The sequence below is a fragment of the Nomascus leucogenys genome, chromosome 6 (assembly GCF_006542625.1).
Source record: "Nomascus leucogenys isolate Asia chromosome 6, Asia_NLE_v1, whole genome shotgun sequence".
Lineage (NCBI taxonomy): Eukaryota > Metazoa > Chordata > Mammalia > Primates > Hylobatidae > Nomascus > Nomascus leucogenys.
This window is the reverse complement of record NC_044386.1, coordinates 40,230,562-40,251,116: the sequence shown is the minus strand read 5'-3', so window position 1 is coordinate 40,251,116 and position 20,555 is coordinate 40,230,562. Positions and strand designations below refer to the sequence as shown.

At 43.1% G+C, this 20,555-nt stretch overlaps 1 protein-coding gene and 1 pseudogene across 1 annotated transcript in view; both read right to left on the bottom strand.

The window, feature by feature from the left end:
* Positions 1-20,555, bottom strand: part of NIM1K (NIM1 serine/threonine protein kinase) — an 86,277-nt gene that overhangs the window by 64,451 nt on the left and 1,271 nt on the right. The gene's annotated exons all lie outside the window — the stretch shown is intronic.
* LOC105740036 lies at positions 9,292-11,006 on the bottom strand (annotated as a pseudogene).

Below are 20,555 nucleotides of genomic sequence, written 5' to 3'. Positions count from 1 at the left end.
CGCCTGTAATCCCAGCACTTTGGGAGGCCAAGGCAGGCAGATCACTTGAGGTCAGGAGTTCAGGACCAGCCTGGCCAACATGGTGAAACCCTATCTCTACTAAAAATACAAAAATTAGCCGGGCATGGCGGTGGGTGCCTACAATCCCAGCTACTCAGGAGGCTGAGGCAGGAGAATCACTTGAACCCAGGAGATGGAGGTTGCAGTGAGCTCAGATCAAGCCACTGCACTCCAGCCTGGGTGACAGAGTGAGACTCAGTCTCAAAAAAAGAAAAATAGAGGTCTGGGCACGGAGGCTCACGCCTATAATCCCAGCACTTTGGGAGGCCGAGGTGGGTGGATCACCTGAAGTGAGGAGTTCGAGACCAGCCTGGCCAAAATGGTGAAATGCTGTCTCCACTAAAAACACAAAAATTAGCCAGGCATGGTGGCACACACCTGTAATCCCAGGTACTCGGGAGGCTGAGGCAGGAGAATTTCTTGAACTCAGGCGGAGGTTGCAGTGAGCCAAGATAGTGCCACTGCACTCCAGCCTGGGTGACAGAGCAAAAGTCCATCTCAAAAAAAAAAAAACAAAAATAGACAGAAGATCTGAATAGACATTTCTCCAAAGAAGATACACAAATGGCCAATAAGCACATTAAAGGATGTTCAACATCATTATCCATCAGGTAATGCAAAACCACAATCAGATACCACTTCATACCTGCTAGAATAAAGAAGATAATTAATAACAAGTGTTGGCAAGGGTGTGGAGAAACTGGAACCCTAATATGCTGCTGGTTGGAATGTAATATGGTGCAGGACTTTTTTTTTTTTTTTTTTTTGCATGTCCACACAAAAACTTGTATATGAGTGCTCATAGAAGCTTTATTTATAGTAACCAAAAAGTAGAAACAATCCAATATTCATCAACTGATGAATGGATAAATACATGTAGTAATCCATACAATGGAATACTATTCAGTAATAAACAGAAATGAAGTACTGATACATACTACAACATGAACGTCTCCTGAAAACATTACATTAAGTGAAAGAAACCAGTCACAAAGGACCACACTGTATGATTCCATTTACATGAAATGTTCTGAAGAGGCAAATTTATAAAGACAGAGAGTAGATTCATGGTTGACTGGAGTATGAGGGGAGAGATTGGTAAAGCTGGCTAAGCAAAGCAGGGTTTCTTTTTAGGGTAATGAAAATGTTCTAAAATTGATTGTGGTGGTGTATGCACAACTCTCTGAATATGTAAAACTATTGAGTTGTATACTTAAAATGAGTGAATTGTATGGTATCTGAATTATATCTCAATAAAGCTGTTAAAATAACTAAAGGAATTAAAATGTCACACTAGAAAATATTCACTTCATGCAAACCATCCAGCCAGCTGCTCCCAAAATCCTTTTCCTACCTTGACCACATTTTTGGATTAAATATAACTTCTGATTCCAGACCATTTATGTTCTCTTTCTGTCATTCCCATCTCTGCCCACATTTTCCAGCCAGCTTACATTCTCAACAAGTATCTCCATTTTCATACTTTTATTTAGATCCTGCCTACTGGTCTTTGCTCAAACTGTCCAAAATATAGAGACTTATACAATCGGGGAAGGCAAGAAATTGAAGACACCTCAGTGCTTCTCTCCTCCTTACCTCCTCACTTTATGGATTAGGAGAAAAAGAACAAAAAGGTTACATGATTTGTCCACAGTTACCAAAATACTTCTTGCTCACCTCTTCCAAAAAGCCTTCATGCACTAAATGCCAATATTTCTGTATCTTTTTACTCAAGCTCTGATACCTTTCTTTATTGCACTACCAAAAGATAGGAAATGCACTCATCTCAAGAGATTAACATTTAAATGCATATCCTGCATCTCAGAGAAAAAAGGCAGCCTTTTGTGTTCATGGTCATCGCATCTGATTTCTCTCCTGATACAGCTTTTCTTTCCTCAGTTATCATGAATGACAGTTCAAAATTCATAGGGGGCTCACTTAGTACCAGCCCTGAGCAAACACAGAGTCAGACTCATCAGTTTCCATTTCCTCAACTCACTTCACAGAAAACCATGCCTGGGGTCTTCAGAAAAAGCCTTATTTAGTCCATACAAAACAATACTACATTTTAAAATGCTACTCAGGAAATAAAATGGCAATAAAGGATATTTACATTTGTTTATAGGTATATACCTCTATGTACACCAAGATCAAAAGAATGAGTTGGTTTTTTCAAATCAAATAAATATTCATCATGATAGGAAACAGAAAAGCCTCTGGGGAGTGCCTGCCTCCCCAGTGATATATTTCCTGGGGAGCCAGGAAAACCATAAATTATGTAGGTATCTGCAGTCATTCTGGACTTTACAGGAAGAGAAAATATGTCAAATCCAAACTGGCCCTACATCTGAAAGGAGCACAGTAATAATAACGTAAATCCACTAAAGAACAAGAATCATGAAGTCAAAGCTCATGCAGGTCTACTTGGCTTGGGAAAGCAAAGTAAACTGCTTGTTAAAAGTAAAAGATGGGACCAGGCACGTAATCCTGTAATCCCAGCACTTTGGGAGGCCCAAGTGGGCAGATCGCTTGAGGTCAGGGATTGGGGACTAGCCAGGCCAACATGGCAAAACATCGTCTCTACTAAACATACAAAAATTAGCTGGGCGTGGTGGCGCGCGCCTGTAATTCCAGCTACTCAGGAGGATGAGTCAGGAGAATCACCTGAGCCCAGGAGGCGGGGGCTGCGTGAGCCGAGATTGCGCCACTACACTCCAGCCTGGGCAACAGAGCCAGATTCCATCTCGAAAAAAGAAAAAAAGATGGGCCTTTTGCTGGCTAAGCCTTTACTACTCCAAGAACTGCTGGGCCCAGGAGGCATCCGCACAGAAGACCTTCATCCTTCATGAGTGATGAAGAGAAAGGCAAGTGTAATTAGGCACACTTCCCTCCCCAGAGCGGGAACTGATGTGCGGCTGATTGAAGAAGTGATTACACAATGTTGGAGAGGCATTTAAGGGTTGCTCACCAGGGAGCCAGAGGGCTTTGGGAGCCAGTTCTGAGAATTACACACTATTCCATAGTACTTGCTAATTGACCCGGTATTTTTGGCTGAAAACATTTCCCCAAGGAGGTAAGTGAAAGCAGATAATGAGGACCTGTCATCTCACAGGGCAGCTTATGAGCAAAGCTTGAGCTCTAGAGACTGGACATTATTTAAATGCAGAAAACTACAAAAAGATCACAGCCTGAACATAAATAATATTCAGAAGTATGCATGGAGAAGGTTTCTGATTCTCAGTTCACATCTACCCCCACCTCTGCACAACTTCAGCTTGAAATTTAAGAATTATTTATAAGTGTGAAGATAAGGAGGGTGTAAGTTAAATAACCATGAAGTCCACAAAATGGGCACATTTCTGAGAACTTCATGATAGTCACTATTCATGTAATTGGACATCTATTCATAAATAAGGAAAGATACTTGCAAAGTTCAAGAAAAGTTCTGCACAAATGAAGGCCCAGTTGTTGCCAGGAAGGAAGGAAACGAAATTGGGGTAGAAGTGGAGAATTCAAGTTCTTTCGTTTACCATGTATACTTCTGGGTGTGTTTTTATTGTTGATGATGATATTGCTTTGCCTACTTATAATTACAACACAGATTTTCTTGGTTTAAGGGCTAAAAATATGCATATATTTCTACTGTGATCTGGGAATGTGGCCTGTCTCTGATAACCATGTATGTAAAAGTAAATCCTCCCTGATACAGTCAACTGGCTCAGCTGCCTGGGATGGTCGAGTCCAGCATTCCAAAACTGAGATATTTTTCGCTGGGTGTGGTGGCTCATGCCTGTAATGCCAGCACTTTGGGAGGCCGAGGTGGGAGGATTGCTTAAGACCAGGTGTTCAAGACCAGCCTAGCCAATATGGCGAAACCCAGTCTCTACTGAAAAAATACAAAAATAAGCTGGGTGTGGTGGCAGGCGCCTGTAATCCCAGCTACTCGGGAGGCTGAGGCAGGAGAATCACTTGAACCTGGGAAGCGGAGATTGCAGTGAGCAGAGAATGTGCCACGGCACTCCAGCCTGGGTGACAGAGCGAGACTCCGTCTCAAAAAGAAAAAAAAATTAGCTAGATGTGGCGGTGCGTGCCAGTAATCCCAGCTACTTGGGAGGCTGAGGCACGAGAATCACTTGAACCTGGGAGGTGGAGGTTGCAGCAAGCCAAGATCATGCCACTGCGCTCCAGCCTGGGTGACAATGAATGAGACCCCATCTAGAAAAGAAAAGAAAAGAAAAAAAGAAAAGAAAAGAAAAGAAGAAAAGAAAATAAAAGAAAAAGAAACAAGAAAGAAAAAGAAAGAAAGAAGAAAAAAATGGAGATTTTTTTCAAAGTTTTGAATCCAGAAATAGGATGACTTAGAAAAAATGGTATCAGGCACCAAATAAGTGGTTGTAATGGTGGCATAGTTACCAGTTGCCTGAATACACCCTCTGGCAAAGGTGGATGCTTAAATATTGATGAAAAACAGTAAATGGCACATATGGGAGCCCATACTCTGCACATATGGGAGGTACTCTGCACCTGGGCGAACACAGAGGGGAAGCTGAAGCTATAATTGAGAATATATCTGGTACACATTCTAAATTTGCTTTTGTTTGCTCTTGAAGTTAGGGCTTTGAGGCTCTTGAAAGGAAACAGTGCAATGAACACTAGACCCAAGTGCATGGTGAGAATATGCTTCCCAACAGAGTCTTTGGGGCTCTAGAACATTCAGGAGCAATCGCAGTGCTATATTTAGTTGCTGCCTGGAGCCTTGTTCCCAGACGTTTAGAGTTGGTGTCTCTATCAGGCTGCATCTTCTCCTTTTGTCACTGAGCCACAGTCCCAGAGTGACTGAGGGGACTGGGTTATCTTTGTACACAGGAGCCACTAAAAGGAGGAGGACTAGAGATGGGAGGAAGGAATGAGGGAGCCCTGCTGAGCCCTCCTCTCCTGAGCCCCAGGGTTGCTTCTGGAGCGTCATGACAACGGTGCTGAAACCATGGTATGTTACAGGCGGACTCTGGTCCTGAGCATTTTAAAGACTGTGGAGGGATTTCTTTTTGGTCCTCACGTGAGAGTATTTAAAAATCCCTATTGGAGCCTGGACTAAGCTCAAAGGATAGATGGCCTCTGCAACAGGAACAGGTTGGGACCATTCCTCTCTGGGAGGAGACCTCTGTCATGTGTTGGGAAGGATAAGGAACAGAAACCCAGAAATGATGTGCGATCCATTGGCCAAGCAGGAAACCTAGGTGCCATTCCTGTCCTCTACCTTCCCCTCACCCAATCCTGTTGATCCTCCCACTTCCACACCACCCTAATCCTTTTACATTTCCATCCTGGGATCCCACAGTAGGTAGAGATGCACATGCTTTAAGGCACCAGCAGACCAGGGGCATCCAAGAGAGGGGGAAATAAAAGTCTTAAAATACTTTTATATTCAATATATATATTTCTCAATGCATCTAGGTAATCATCTTAAGAAAAATCCGAATTTTGTTTTTGTTAGTCTTATATGGTTAGCTTTGCTTGAATTTTGAGTTGCATGTGTGGTTTGATGAAGGGTGATGGACTCTAATGGTCTTAATCCCATCCTGTGCCTCTGAAAGAACCTTCTAGCAGGCTTCCCTACTTCCCATCTTAATTTTATTCCCAGCTCAATTTCATTCTCCAGCAAACCACTTGTGTGATTATTCCAAAATGTAGATTTTACCATAGTACTGCCCTGCTTAAAGTCCTTCATTAAAATGTCTATAGGATAAAATTATATTTCCATTGCATGGTCTAGAAAGCTCCTCAAGATCTAGTTCTTGGCTTTATTTCTAGCTTCATTTCTCATCTCCCCTGTTCCCACTTGCCCCCCTCCATATGCCCTATATTTGAGATGTCTCCAAGTACTTGAGGTCTCACAAACATCCTGTTGGGGCTTAGCAGCCAATATTCCAAAATATGATACATTGACATGCTGAACTGAAGAAACTGCAAGGTCTCACTGACATTCCCCCCAGTCCCCATGGTCGTTCCCAAAGACCTTGGTGGGTGTGGATCTTAGACAGACAACTTCTTTGGGAAAGCTGAAGCTCCTATCTGCCTAAGATCCCGACCCAAGGAGAACAATTGTTTTTTCTTCCCCACCACAAGAGTAAGAATGTAACCACAACTGAGCAGACCAAAACCTTTCACTGTCAAACAGACCTATTTACAAGTTAATCTCTGTTCCCTATTGGTTCATTGCCCCTTAAGAGAATTCCTTTCCACCACCCCCCAATAATCTCTTTTGCCAGAATCCAAGTCTTCTTTCTTTCCTCTTTCTTTTTTGAGAAAGGTTCTCGCTCTATCACCCAGTCCAGAGTACAGTGGCGCAATCTTGGCTCACTGCAACTTTGCCTCCTGGGTTCAAGTGATTCCCCTGCCTCAGCCTCCTGAGTAGCTGGGATTACAGGCACCTGCCATCATGCCCAGCTAATTTTTGTATTTTTTGTAGAGATGGGGGTTTCACCACGTTAGCCAGGTTGGTCTCGAACTCCCGACCTCAAGTGATCCGGCTGCCTTGGCCTCCCGAAGTGCTGGGATTACAGGCGTGAGCCACCACACCCAGCTCCAAGTCCCCATTCTTTCTGTAACATCAAGACGTGATGGTAGATAAGCTTCTGTACCTCACTGGGGGGTTGGGTCTTAATTCTGAAGCCCCCCTGTATACATGTTAAACAAATTTGCATGCCTTTTCTCCTATTAATCTGCTTCACGTCAGTGACTTTTCAGTGAATCTGCAGAGGGTAAAGGGAACTTTCCCCTTGGCTCCCCTACAATCCCATGCAGTTTCATGCTTCTATGTCTTTGTACATGACAATACATGACATTCCCCCTGCATATAATGTTGTCCTCAACCCATACCCCACTGAACCTCCAAGTCTCTCTGTGAAGTCTCTGACTCCCTCCAGTCCGTGGTGCCCCAGAGTATTTTATGCACCCCTCTGTTGATAATTGACTCTCTGTAGTATAAGCTTTTATGTGCACATCTCTCTTCACCTGAGGGCAGGGAAGATGTTTTATGTATCTCTATCTCTGAACAGTGCCTGGCACCTCATAGATACTCAATACATGTTTATGGAATGGATAAATAAATAAATAAAAACTGGTTTTACTTTGTTACTGAGCACAAAATTTGTTTTAAATTCTTGTTTTACAAGAGATTAATTTTATTCCTTTTCTTATCACAACCATCTAATGGTTGAAATTCTACCTATTATTCAAATTCAGTTTAAATTTGCCCCTCTCCTCTCCTCCCCTCCCCTCTCCTCCCCTCCCCTCCCCTCTCCTCCCTTCCCCTCCCCTCCTGGTCTCTTCTCTTTCTAATACCCTAAGCAGAATTCAGCTTTTCCTCTGGTATTTCCAACATCTTCAAATCCTGTCTGGTGTTTCAGTTACTGTGTACATACTTGTCCTCCCCACCGTAATGTGCGTTTCTGTGGGGCAGGTCCTCGATCTTACTCATTTCAGATTCTGGGCACCAGGGAAGAGTCTGTAACCACTGGCTGAATTGACTTGAATTGTTCAGATGTTTTTAAAGGTAGCATGGGGCCGGGTGTGGTGACTTATGCCTGTAATCCCAGCACTTTGGGAGGTCCAGGTGGATGGATCACTTGATGTCAAGAGTTCGAGACAAGCTTGGCTAACGTGGTGAAACCCCATCTCTACTAAAAATACAAAAATTAGCTGGGCGTGGTGGCGCCTATAATCCCAGCTACTCTGGAGGCTATGGTGGGAGGATCACTTGGACCCGGGAGGTGGAGGTTGCAGTGAGCTGACATCATGCCACTGCACTCCAGCCTGGGCAACAGAGCGAGACTCTGTGTCTCAAAAAACAAAAGAAATAAAATAAAATTAAAATAAATAAATAAAGGTAGCATGGATACCAGAAGATACAGAAATGGATACTTCTCTCATAAACATCCTTTTTTGGTTAAAAAAAAAATCACCACAAACAACTGTTCTATGAAGAAAAATAAAAGGCAAAAATTTAAAAGCAACCAAATAAAAAAAGCAAAACCCTTTCCAGTGTTTTCTCCTGAAACAAAAGCAGGTTTGTTCAATGTGCCCCTAAACCAGAGCACCTCTCTACCTGGAAAATTTCTGAAACATTGTGGGTTTGATGAGCTGCCCCATTGCTTTTGCACAACACTCTTAGGGCTCCCAGTGAAGCATACCTCAAATGCGGGTACACATTCCTAAGGCTACTGAGTTGGAGGCATTACAATGTTTACAAACCAGCATTTGCTCCAGCCTGCAGACAATAAAAACAACCTGATTACGGTTTTCCCTTGGAAGGCTGCCGAGGTTAAAATGATCACACCAACAGTAAAAGAGGCTCCATTTTCCCTCTGCTTTTATTTTTAGGGTGTGAAGTGTTAGTCGCTCCCAGCACAATTTACTTTATTTTAAAGCATGAGACATCATTCCTGTTCTATTTTCAAGACCTTCTTTGCACTTCTCAATTTCTCCAAGTAGTTCTGGAAATGTACACACCCATGGACTTGCCTTTGCCCGAGTTCCTGCTCCTTGCCTTCTTTATGTTTACACTTCCCTAGGGGAGCCAAAACCAACACTAATTAGCAGTGAATTAAATCTCACCTCTAGGATACTAAAAGGTCAGTGTTTACCCAGGATTCCAACCATCTCTAGTCCCTTTCCCCCAAAGATCAAAGACTTGCAGTTAAATATCCAGCCTTGAAGGAAAGTTCTGAGATCTGCTTCAATTATACTATTTATTCCTTAAGTTTTATTTCCCCTATCATAAGATGTCCTTTTATGCCCACGTGGTTTTACATACCCAGTTTTCCCTAACTGGAACACACTTGATCTTTTCTTTTCTTTCTTTTTTTTTTCTTTTTTTTTTTTCTTTTTGAGATGGAGTCTCGCCCTGTTGCCCAGGCTGGAATGCAGTGGTGCGATCTCGGCTCACTGCAACCTCTGCTTCCTGGTCCAAGCGATTCTCCTGCTTCAGCCTCCCGAGTAGCTGGGACTACAGGCGTCTGCCACCACACCTGGCTAATTTTTCTATTTTTAATAGAGACAGAGTTTCACCATATTGGTCAGGCTGGTCTCGAACTCCTGACCTTGTGATCTGCCCGCCTCGGCCTCCCAAAGTGCTGGGATTACAGGCATGAGCCACTCTACCCAACCACACTTGCTTTTTTCTTTTTTTTTTCTCTTTTGTAATTTTAATTGAAGCAATTCCTATTCATTTGAAGCAATTCCTATTCATCTTTTTAACTCTCTCTTGAAAGCACCAAATTTTAATACCTAAGTCAATTCTTGGGGAAAGAAACACCATCAAGATCTTTCCTTCAGCACAAAACAACAATGTTCATTCCTCCAAACATCCAAACTGAAGATCTACCAAAACAAAAACAAAAACAAAAGCCCACAGAGAAATAAAAAGGAACAAAAATCACATTCCACGGGGGGTCAGTGTATTTAGCTGTCTTCGTCGTGCTGTCTAACCATCCTTCAGCTGACTTTCAAAAAAATAACACCCTAAGCTCATCAAAATATATATTTTCCATTTGCTTTTTAAAATTAAAAATTATAATTAAAAAAAAGGAAAACTTTGAGGAATTCACAATCAATTGCCTGACTCATTTTGATGTCATGTACAGCATATGGAGGTCAGGAAGGCTATTGCAGCACATGTGATTAGGCGCTATTCATCTTTAAGGTTTAGCTTTCTTTCAAAGAGTATAAAATACCCACAATTCCAAGTATGAAGAGACACAGACGATCTCCTTTGAGAATTCCACAGGACAATACAGGCGCCCCAGCTGTTCTTCACAGAGCAACAGCGCTTCCGTCAGATTGACACAGTTCCCCTGTGTAAAGTATTTCCCATCCTGTTTCAATACTTTCATTAAGAGGTCAAGAATCAGTCTGAGAAACTCCCATGTGGAAACTTCTTCTGGAGACATGGAGATTGGAACAGCTGTCAAATCATTAATCATATAATAAAATTATCTCCCTTCTTTGGTGTACCTCTTCAGTACCAGAATACAGTCTTCTATTAGAACCTGAAAGCAGTCTCCTTTAAGATTGTCTAAGACATCACCACACGTTTTTCGCATATTCTTACATCCATTGATCACCATTTGATCAAGCTCTACCATAGTGACCATCTTTGCTTTTAGTTTGACTATTTCACACAATATGCCCCCATCTCTGTCTCCCAGAATGAGTACATCTTTGCCAGTGTAATCTTCTTTGCCACTGCCCATGATGGCCCAGGTATACACCAAATCACTCTCTACCAAATTAACATCCCCACTCAGGATGAGAATATTTCCAAACTGCTTCGAGTGTAGAATTTTTATATTTTGATAAGATGAATCTTCGTCACACACCACCTCAATCTATGTCATATTCAACCAGGCGCCCGTCGGTAATGGGCCAATATCTGTTGATGGCTCCTCCTCGAACTATGGGTGGTAATCGTTTTACCCACCCAGTACTGTCCTGACTCAATTCTACTTTGTTCAAAATACCGTCGATCTCTTCTTTGCCTTGTGCATCACCATTGTAACTCTGAAGATTCAGCAACACAATCCATGTGAGTAAATTCTCAAATTGGCAAAACTGCTGTTCTTGTTTGTGCAGGTTGCTAAATAGCCATGGTTCTTCCAGGTGTGCACCAACTCCACCATCCCCTGATCCTGGAAAATGGACTGGAGGCCTTTTAGAATGGTCTCACCATCAGCTTTGGTACCAAGCATGAAGTCAAGCGTGCTGTGCTGCTGCCTTAGTGAGGCGAGACCCTGTGCCATGCCTGGGGGAGTGGCCTTGGGAGACTGGGGGGCCGAGTCAGGCTGCAGCCGGCAGGGAGTGCGCTGCACCAGGGAGGCCAGGACTAGCACTTGCTCTTTTCTTATTTAGCCTTCAAGAGCCTCCTAATTTACTTTCCTAAATTTTCTTTTTTTCTCCCCAACCCTATATTTTTTTTTTTTTTTTTTTTTTGAGACAGGGTCTCACTCTGTCACCCAGGCTGGAGTGCAGCGGCACAATCATGGCTCACCACAGCCTCGACCCCTGGGCTGAAGCAATCCTTCTCCCTTAGCTTCCCAAGTAGCTGGGACTACAGGAACGCACCACCCCTCCTGGATAATTTTTTAAAAATTTTTAGTAGCGACAAGGTCTCAATATGTTGCACAGGTTGGTCTTGAACTCCTGGGCCTCCCAAAGTAATGGGACTACAGGCATAGAGCCACCCCGCCCAGTGGCATTTTCTTTTCTCTACTTACCCAGAGTTCATTGCTCCATCTTACTATTTCCACTGAACTCTGCTCACACTTTGAACTGACAGAGTATAAATTTATATTTTCATTACGTTTAGCCTCTCTAAGACTGATCTGCTGCTGCTTATTTACCTTCATATCTTCAATATTCCCTAGTATGTAGTGCAACCTAGGATATGGTAGGCACCAAATAAATATTAGTAGTAAAAACAAGCTGGCTGGGGGCGGAAGCTCATGCCTGTAATCCCAGCACTTTGGGAGGCCGAGGCGGGCGGATCACAAGGTCAGAAGATCAAGACCATCCTGGCTCACACAGTAAAACCCTGTCTCTACTAAAAATACAAAAATTTAGCCAGGCGTGGTGGCGGGCACCTGTAGTCCCAGCTACTTGGGAGGCTGAGGCAAGAGAATGGCGTGAACCCGGGAGGTGGAGCTTGCAGCGAGCCAAGATCGCACGACTGCACTCCAGCCTGGGCAACAGAGCGAGACTCTGTCTCAAAACAAAACAAAACAAAACAAAACAAAAATAAGCAAACAAGAAGTAAAACATCATTTGTGAAAGGTGATATAAACCACAAAGCAGTAGCACTTTTTGAAGGACACTTGAAAGTAGCCATTTTTTTAAATTTTTATTTTTTGTAGAAATAGAGTCTTGCTATGTTGCCCAGGCTGATCTTGACTCCTGGGCCCCAGTGGTCCCCCCTACCTTGGCCTCACAAAGTGCTGAGACTGTAAGCACGAGCCACCACACCCAGCTGGAAGTAGCCATTGTTTTAGTTGGTGTTAGAGTAGTGTTGCTAGCATTTTATTCAATGTAACAGGGAAAGTATACTAAAAGCTACTTTTATTAAGCACTTACTATACACCAGACATTGTGCTGCATATGCTTATGTGACTAATTTAACCATTACAACAAACTCTATAAGATAGATATTAAAATTCTCACTGCCTTCATGAGATTACTAAAGAGGATGAGACATTTGTCCAAACTCAGAGAGCTAGTGAGTGACAAGGCCAGTCTGGGGTCCAGTTTCACCTAATTCCACTTCTGCCTCCCTCTGGTGTGCAGTGGAACCTAACACTACGAAACAGGCCACTGCCATGAAGTCCAGCATCAGCTTGGGATGGCATAAGTCAGTGATAGTAGCAAGAGCAGGCAGGAGAATTAGTAAGGAAGATTCTTTGACGTGCCTTGTTTTTGTTTTTTTGTTGTTGTTTTTTGTGTTTTTTTTGAGACAGGGTCTCCCTCTGTCACCTAGGCTGGAGTTCAGTGGTGCAATCACAGCTCACTGCAGCCTCGACCTCCTGGGCTCCAGAGATCCTCCCACCTCAGTCTCCCAAGTAGCTGGGACTACAGGCAAGCACCACCTCACCCGGCTAAATTTTGTATATTTGATTTTGCCATGTTGCTTATGTTGGTTTTAAACTCCTGGGCTCAAGCAATCCACCCGCCTCAACCTCCCAAAGTGCTGGGATTACAGGCGTGAGCCACCACACCCAGCTGTCACTTTTTTTTTTTTTTTTTGAGACAGAGTCTCTTTCTGTTGCCCAGGCCGGACTGCAGTGGCACCATCTCGGCTCACTGCAACCTCCGCCTCCTGGGTTCAACTGATTCTCATGCCTCAGCCTCCCAAGTCGCTGGGGTTACAGGCACCCACCACCACGCCTGCCTAATTTTTTGTATTTTTTAGTAGAGACGGGATTTCGCCAAGTTGGCCAGGCTGGTCTTGAACTCCTGACCTCAGGTGATCTGCCCGCCTTGGCCTCCCAAAGCGCTAGGATTACAGGCGTGAGCCACCACGCCTGGACTGTGCCTTGTTTTTGAATTAACCATTGGAACTATCAGGCTGGGTGTGGTGGCTCATGCCTGTAATCCCAGCACTTTGGGAGGCCGAGGCGGGCGAATCACTTGAGGTCAGAAGTTCGAGACCAGCCTGGCCAATATGGTGAAACCCCGTCTCTACTAAAAATACAAAAATTAGCCAGGCATGGCGGTACGTGCCTGTAATCCTACTCAGGAGGCTGAGGCAGAAGAATCTCTTAAACCCCCAGGAGGCGGAGGTTACAGTGAGCTGAGATCAAGCCACCGCACTACAGCCTGGGCAACAGAGTGAGACTCCATCTAAAAAAAAAAAGCCATTGGAACTATCAGTGATAGTAAATACACAAACACAAATTACACCACTTTTTTTTTTTTTTTTGGAGACGGAGTTTAACTCTTCTTGCCCAGGCTGGAGTGCAGTGTCAAGATCTCAGCTCACTGCAACTTCTGCCTCCTGGGTTCAAGTGATTCTCCTGCCTCAGCCTCCCGAGTAGCTGGGATTACAGGCGCCTGCCACCATGCCCAGCTAATTTTTGTATTTCTAGTAGAGACGGGGTTTCACCATGTTGGCCAGGCTGGTCTTGAACTCCTGACCTCGTGATCCACCCGCCTTGGCCTCCTAAAGTGCTGGGATTACAGGCTTGAGCCACCGCGCCCAGCCATTTTTGCGTATTTTAAACTGGGTCCAACCCAGTTACTTCTCTCGCCTTGGTGTTACACTTTCCCCATGTATTTCCTCTCCATCCAGACCAGCTGACCTCAACTCTTTGTCAATTCATACTCATTTCTCTCCCTTGTAAACTCAGTGTACCTCCTGCCTGTACCACACAGGCAATCACTGCATGTAAACTTGACTTGTTGTGTATCTTACGGTTGTGTTCTAGCTGTCTTAATAACTACTACTGGCCGGGCGTGGTGGCTCACGCCTGTAATCCCAGCACTTTGGGAGGCCGAGGTGGGCAGATTACCTGAGGTCAGGAGTTTGAGACCAGCCTGACCAAGAAACCCCATCTCTGCTAAGAATACAAAATTAGCTGAGCATGCGTGATGGCACATGCCTGTAATCCCAGCTACTCAGGAGGCTGAAGCAGGAGAATCACTTGAACCCAGGAGGCAGAGGCTGCAGTGAGCCGAGATCACGCCTTTGCACTCCAGCCCGGGCAAGAGCAAAACTCTGTCTCAAAAAATAATAATAACAATCACACTAGGACAACAGGTGTAAACCGGGGTTGCACTGACAAACTGGGACATATGGCCACCCTATCAATAAGTGATAGTGTGGCGGACATCACTGCAGCCTGGCTCACTCAACATCACTACTAACTCTCTTCTCCTTTCTTTGCCTTCTGTTATAGTAGCTGGCGATCCCAGTTTCCCTTTCTCCCTCAAAGATAGGGATAGCTCTGAGACAGAGTTTTGGCCAGTGAGACCTTAGTGTGGTGTTTCTGATAATTAGTGCTTTCCTGTTGAAAGAGGATAGTTGCAGCTGGAGCAGCTCCTTTCATTTTCTTCCTGTGTGGAACTTACAGAGGAGTAGTAGCCACCTAGAGACCATGAAGTGAAAAATATGAGGGCAAAAGGATGGATAGCAGAACAGAAAGAGGAATAAACTAGGTCGGTGATGGCAGCTAAAACAAAGCTATTAATTGCTTATCTAGACCTCTTCTTCTGCAAGAAAAATAAACTTGTAGCTAAGCAGGAAGATTCTTTAGTTAATTGCAGCCCAAAGCATTCCTAACTTAGAAGACTAGTCATTATTTCATTTCAACTACTTTATACATATATATATATTTTAGTAGCGATGGAGTTTCATTTATATATACATTTTTCATATATATAATATATATATATATTTTTTTGGAGACAGAGCTTCACTCTTGCTGCCCAGCCTGGAGTGCAATGAATGGCACAATCTCAGCTCACTGCAACCTCTGCCTCCTGGGTTCAAGCTATTCTCCTGCCTTAGCTTCCCAAGTAGCTGGGATTACAGGCATGTGCCACCACGCCCAGCTAATTTTGTATTTTTGGTAGAGACGGGGTTTCTCCATGTTGATCAGGCTGGTCTCGAATTCCTGACCTCAGGTGATTCGCCCACTTTGGCCTCCCGAAGTGCTGGGATTACAGGTGTGAGCCACTGTGCTTGGCCTTTTATACATATTTTTAAAAATCTTTACAACAGCCCTAAAAGGTGCCTGCTATTATCCTCATTTTTCAGATGAAGAAACTAAACTTCAGAAGGACTTGGTAACTTGTCCAAAGCCATGCAGGCAATTAACATCCAAGTTTAATTTCAAGCCCAAGACTGTCTGACCTCAGGGTCTGTGCTTCACACACAATAGATGAGGCTTCTTCACCTTGTCTCATGAGCAGGAGCTGTGTGTGCCACAGGCAATCCCCCGTAAACAGACGCTGCTAGAAAGTAGGAGGATAAGCAATAGATCATGTTCTGAAATGGTTAAAAGAGAATATGAAGTGGGCTGGAAAGGTTTGGCTTTTCAGTAACCATTAGTTAATAAAGTCCGCTCTTTTTTTTTTAAGTTCAAGTAATCACTGTTGAAAATAAAAGGCAATAAAAATAAAGACAGTTTTCACTATAGAAAGAAGGAAAGAAGGAAGGAAGGAAGGAAGGAAGGAAGGAAGGAAGGAAGGAAGGAAGGAAGGAAGGAAAGAAGGAAGGAAGGAAGGAAGGAGAGAGAGAAAGAAGAAAGAAAGAAAAAGAAAGAAAGGAAAGAAAGAAAGAGAAAGAGAGAAAGAAAGAAAGAAAAAAGAAAGAAAGAAGAAAGAAATCATATTGGCTGGGTGAGGGCGCAGAGCAAGACTCCTCCATCAGAAAAAAGAAAAGAAAAGAAAAGGAAAGAAATAGATCATGTTTTCCCCCCACTTCCTTGCCCTCACCCCTACTCGAAGCAATGTGAGGTTGCTACCCCTCTTACTCTACCATGGAATACTCCTTCAATATCAAGATGAAGTGTTCAACAAACATTATTTTTAAGCTCCGTCCTCCACGTTTAAGTGTACAAGTTACTCCCAGGAACAATGTAGATATAACTAAATCTACAGCTAGTGGGGCAAGGTAGATGCATAAACAGATCATCTAAATATAATGGCCAAAGGCGAAACTAGAGATAGATACAGACAGGGTGGGGCCCAAAGAGAACATCTGAAAGGAGATAAGGCCTGAAGGAATTTGCAGGTGTGATTCAGCAAGTACTGAAAGATAGAGAAATGTAGGTTAGGGAAATGGTAAAATGGGAGAGAGGGTATGGAGTATGGATCATGGAAATTGAGGCAGTATAAAGGGTGGAAAAATCAGTACCTCTGTGTTATACAGGAGCTCAAGGGCTGGTGCTGTTGATTACACCTGAGGGAGTATTTGGCTACATTTCAAATTTCCAAAAAGTTTAAAAGGCTCTTTAAAAATCTTCATGATTAAAAATGACTAAGCTGTATTTTATTAGCCAAGAATCGAACTAATTTGACCAGGCATGGTGGCTCACGCCTGTAATCCCAGCACTTTGGGAGGCCAAGGCAGAAGGATGGCTTGAGGCCAGGAGTTCAAGACCAGCCTGGGCAACATAGAGAGGCTCCCCCCCACCACCGACAACTCTACAAAAATAAAAAGCTTAGCTGGACATGATGGTGTATGCCTGTAGTCCCAGCTACTCTGGAGTCTGAAATGAGAGGATCACTTGTGCCCAGAAGTTCTAGGCTGCAGTGAGCTATGATTGTACCACTGCACTGTAGTCTAGGTGAGTGAGATCCTGTCTCTAAATGAAACATAAAAATAAATAAGTCAATAGATTCTGTCCAAAATTGATAAATCAAGAACCAGTGGCCAGGCATGGTGGCTCATGCTTGTAATCCCAGCACTTTGGGAGGCCAAAGTGAGAGGATTGCTTGAGTCCAGGAGTTTGAGACCAGCCTAGGCAACATAGTGAAACCTTGTCTTTACCAAAAAAAAAAAAAAAGCTGGGCATGGGCACGGTAGCATGCACCTATAGCTCCAGCTACTCAAGAGGTTGAGGGGGAAGGATTGCTTGAACTCAGGAATTTAAGGCTGCAGTGAGCTGTGATCACACCACTGTACTCCACCCTGGGCAACAGTGTGAGACCCTGTCTCAAAAAAAAAAAAAAGAAAAAACAACAATATAAGCTAATTATTCGGACATAGGGAGGTAAGTGATTAAACAGCCAAGAGTTCAAAATGATTGCCTCTGGAGACTGGGACTGTTGTTTTAGTTATAAGCTTTTATTATTTATTTATTTATTTATTTTTTTGAGACGGAGTCTCGCTCTGTCGCCCAGGCTGGAGTGCAGTGGTGCGATCTCGGCTCACTGCAAGCTCCATCTCCCAGGCTCAAGCCATTCTCCTGCCTCAGCCTCCCGAGTAGCTGGGACTACAGGCGCCCACCACCACGCCCCGCTAATTTTTTCTTTTTGTATATTTAGTAGAGACGGAGTTTCACTGTGTTAGCCAGGATGGTCTCGATCTCCTGACCTCATGACCCGCCCACCTCGGCCTCCGAAAGTGCTGGGATTACAGGCGTGAGCCAGTGCACCCGGCCAGTTATAAGCTTTTAATATACTCTCATAAAATTAGGTGAATGCATTATGATGATAACAATTTGAACAATTTTTTAAAGTAAAAAGAAAAATTTCAGATGCAATTATGTAATCAAGTGTATCCATATATTATCCCAACTAGATAATTCCAACAAATAGAGATGCAGAAAGCTTCTTGGTGGCCTTAGGATTAGGGAGAAAAGGTCTAATGAGCAGCTAGTTCAGGAGACCGGAAAAGAAAGCTGCCTCAGCCCACACCACTTGGATGGGTGGCAGAGAGTCAGAATGAACTAAGATCTGCCGCCAAGGCCTCCCAAGTCACACGATTTTGCTAAATAGGGTACTTACTGCTTTCTGGAAAACCATCAATGTTCTCTGTGGAAGATGGGGAGTGGAGTTCTTTTTAGTTTCCTATTCTGCAACTTGGTTTTCCTTCTGTGCAACCCTCTTTACACTTGATGTTTTCGCTTTTACTTTCTTTCTATTAATCTGCTTTCTCCTTAACAGTTTTTTCCCCTTAACAGTTTTATTTTGCTGTCTAATCTTAAATTCTTCCCGCTATCCACACCCTGAATTTCTCTAAGTCTTGGCTAATGCTCATATTCATAATGCTCATGTCAGACAATTTAGATTTTTGTCTCGATTTTCCAAGTGGTTAGCTGAAATCGCTTTTTTTTTTTTTGGATTCAGAGTCTTTCTGTGTCTCCCAGGATGGAATGCAGTGGCATAATCACAGCTCACTGCAGCCTTGAATCTCCCAGCCTCAAGCAATCCTCCTCCCTCAGTCTCCCCAGTAGCTGGGACTACAGGCATGTGCCACTACATCCAGCTAATTTTTAAAAAATGTTATAGAGACAGGGTCTCACCATGTTGCCCAGGCTGGTCTCGAACTCCTGGGCTCAAGCAGTCCTTCTGCTTCAGCCTCCCAACGTAGTGGGATTACAGGCCTGAGCCACGGCACCGACCTATCACTTGGCTTTTGAACACAACTTGTCCATCTGTAAAACTGATTAATATTCCTCAGGATGCTGTATAGTAATGGCTAAGCTAACCTTGAAGTTCTTGAGAGAAAGTAATTTAAGAACTATGATGTGGTTAATTCAAGTTGTAGACTATTATCTTCATAAGCAATTTGAATATTTTCTTCTTCTCCTGAAAATTAAAACTTCAATTCTAGAGACTTTCTAGAAAGACAATAAGAAACGACAAAATACAGAATGAAACAAATTTTATGGACAGTTTGTCCTTTCAACAAGTGAAAGAAAATCAACCAACGAATTAAAACTCTTTAATCCCTAGAGAAATACAGTGATCAGATTCAAAGAATGAAGTTGGATTTAATGTTATATTTTAATTTTTAAGTTTCTCAAACTGAAACTATATATGTGACTAAAAACATTAACCTACTAAGACAAAAATCTTTGCTTTGGTTTTTTAAAAAGTGTATGAAAAGTCTGGCATGCACGTGTAGTCCCAGCTCCTCAGGAGGCTGAGGGGGGAAGATCCCTTGAGCCCAGGAGTTTGAGACATGCCTGGGCAACATGGCGAGACCCAGTCTCTAAAAACAAAAAGAAAATAAAACAAAACTGTAAGTCTGAGGGCTTCAAGCTGTCTAATCACGTGCTATCAATGTTAGAATTTGAAGCTCAGAAATTGTGGGTGTGTAATGAATTATGGTTCTTTAAAGAAACCAACACTTGCTGATAAAAGTATTTGAAATGGTACCACTGCTTGCCCCAAATTAAGCTTTCTCAACTAAAAACCTAGGGTTAAACCAAGAATATAAAGGGCACTATAACCCATCTGTAGTTACTACTGGGGAATTCAGATTTCATATAAACCTGTCTTTATTTTAAATGTAGTTAGAAAAAAAGCACACACCTCAAACCAAATATCCAATCCACATTTTTTCCTAACACAGAAGGAGGCTTCTCTGAAGGTTTTTCCAGGCTTACCATTTAACAGTGGTCCAGCTAAAAATAAATCCATAAGGGCTTACTAGGCAAATTCAATGGCACACCAAACACCAGTCCATGGGGAGTTGGATTCAGCTTTTTCCCCACTAGCCTCTCCCAGGACCCCCTCCCTACATTCTCCCATCTCCTAATTAGAAAGCTAATTAGGCTTCCAAATGTAAATGCTAAATAGAGAGGGCGATCTGGGCTCAGGCCAGGATTCCTGGAACATCTAACACCCTCCTCTGTCCTCTGTTCGTGCAGTGAGCTGTGGGAAGAGAGCTGGGCAGCATGACTATTTGGGGCCATTTAACTTGCTGGAGGGCAGTGTTTACTCTCATTTGTCTGAGCGGAAAGCTGTGTTGCACAGACTGCAAACTCTGAAAAAAAATTTTTAAAAAAAACATGCCTTGGGATTTTAGTACTTTAAGGGAAAAAGTAAGTACATTTTCATAAACTCAATTATTACCATGGTGGAGGGTACAAGAGAAGGTCCTCTCCAGAACAGTTCCTGGTTCTAACTAGACAGCCTCTCAATAGTGCAGGGCGACTTCTTCAGTAACCATGACAACCAGAATTAGAAGTGCCGTTGCAACGCTAACAGAAACCATCTTTTGAAGCGGTTCTGTGAATCACATGGATTACTGACGATGCAAGCTAGTGTGATACATACTTTTTAAACATTAAAAAAATCTTATTACCATAAACAAATATTCACCTTAGATTCCCATTTGAAATCTTGACTTGGAATCACTTTTTTTCATCTGGTTTTGTTTGTTTCCCTTTTGGATTCCCGGGGCCTCGATTGCAAACGCGATTTGTGTAATTTCCAAACTTGTCAGAACCGCATGGGTAAGAGCCTAGAATGTGATTCATTCGCTCTTATTT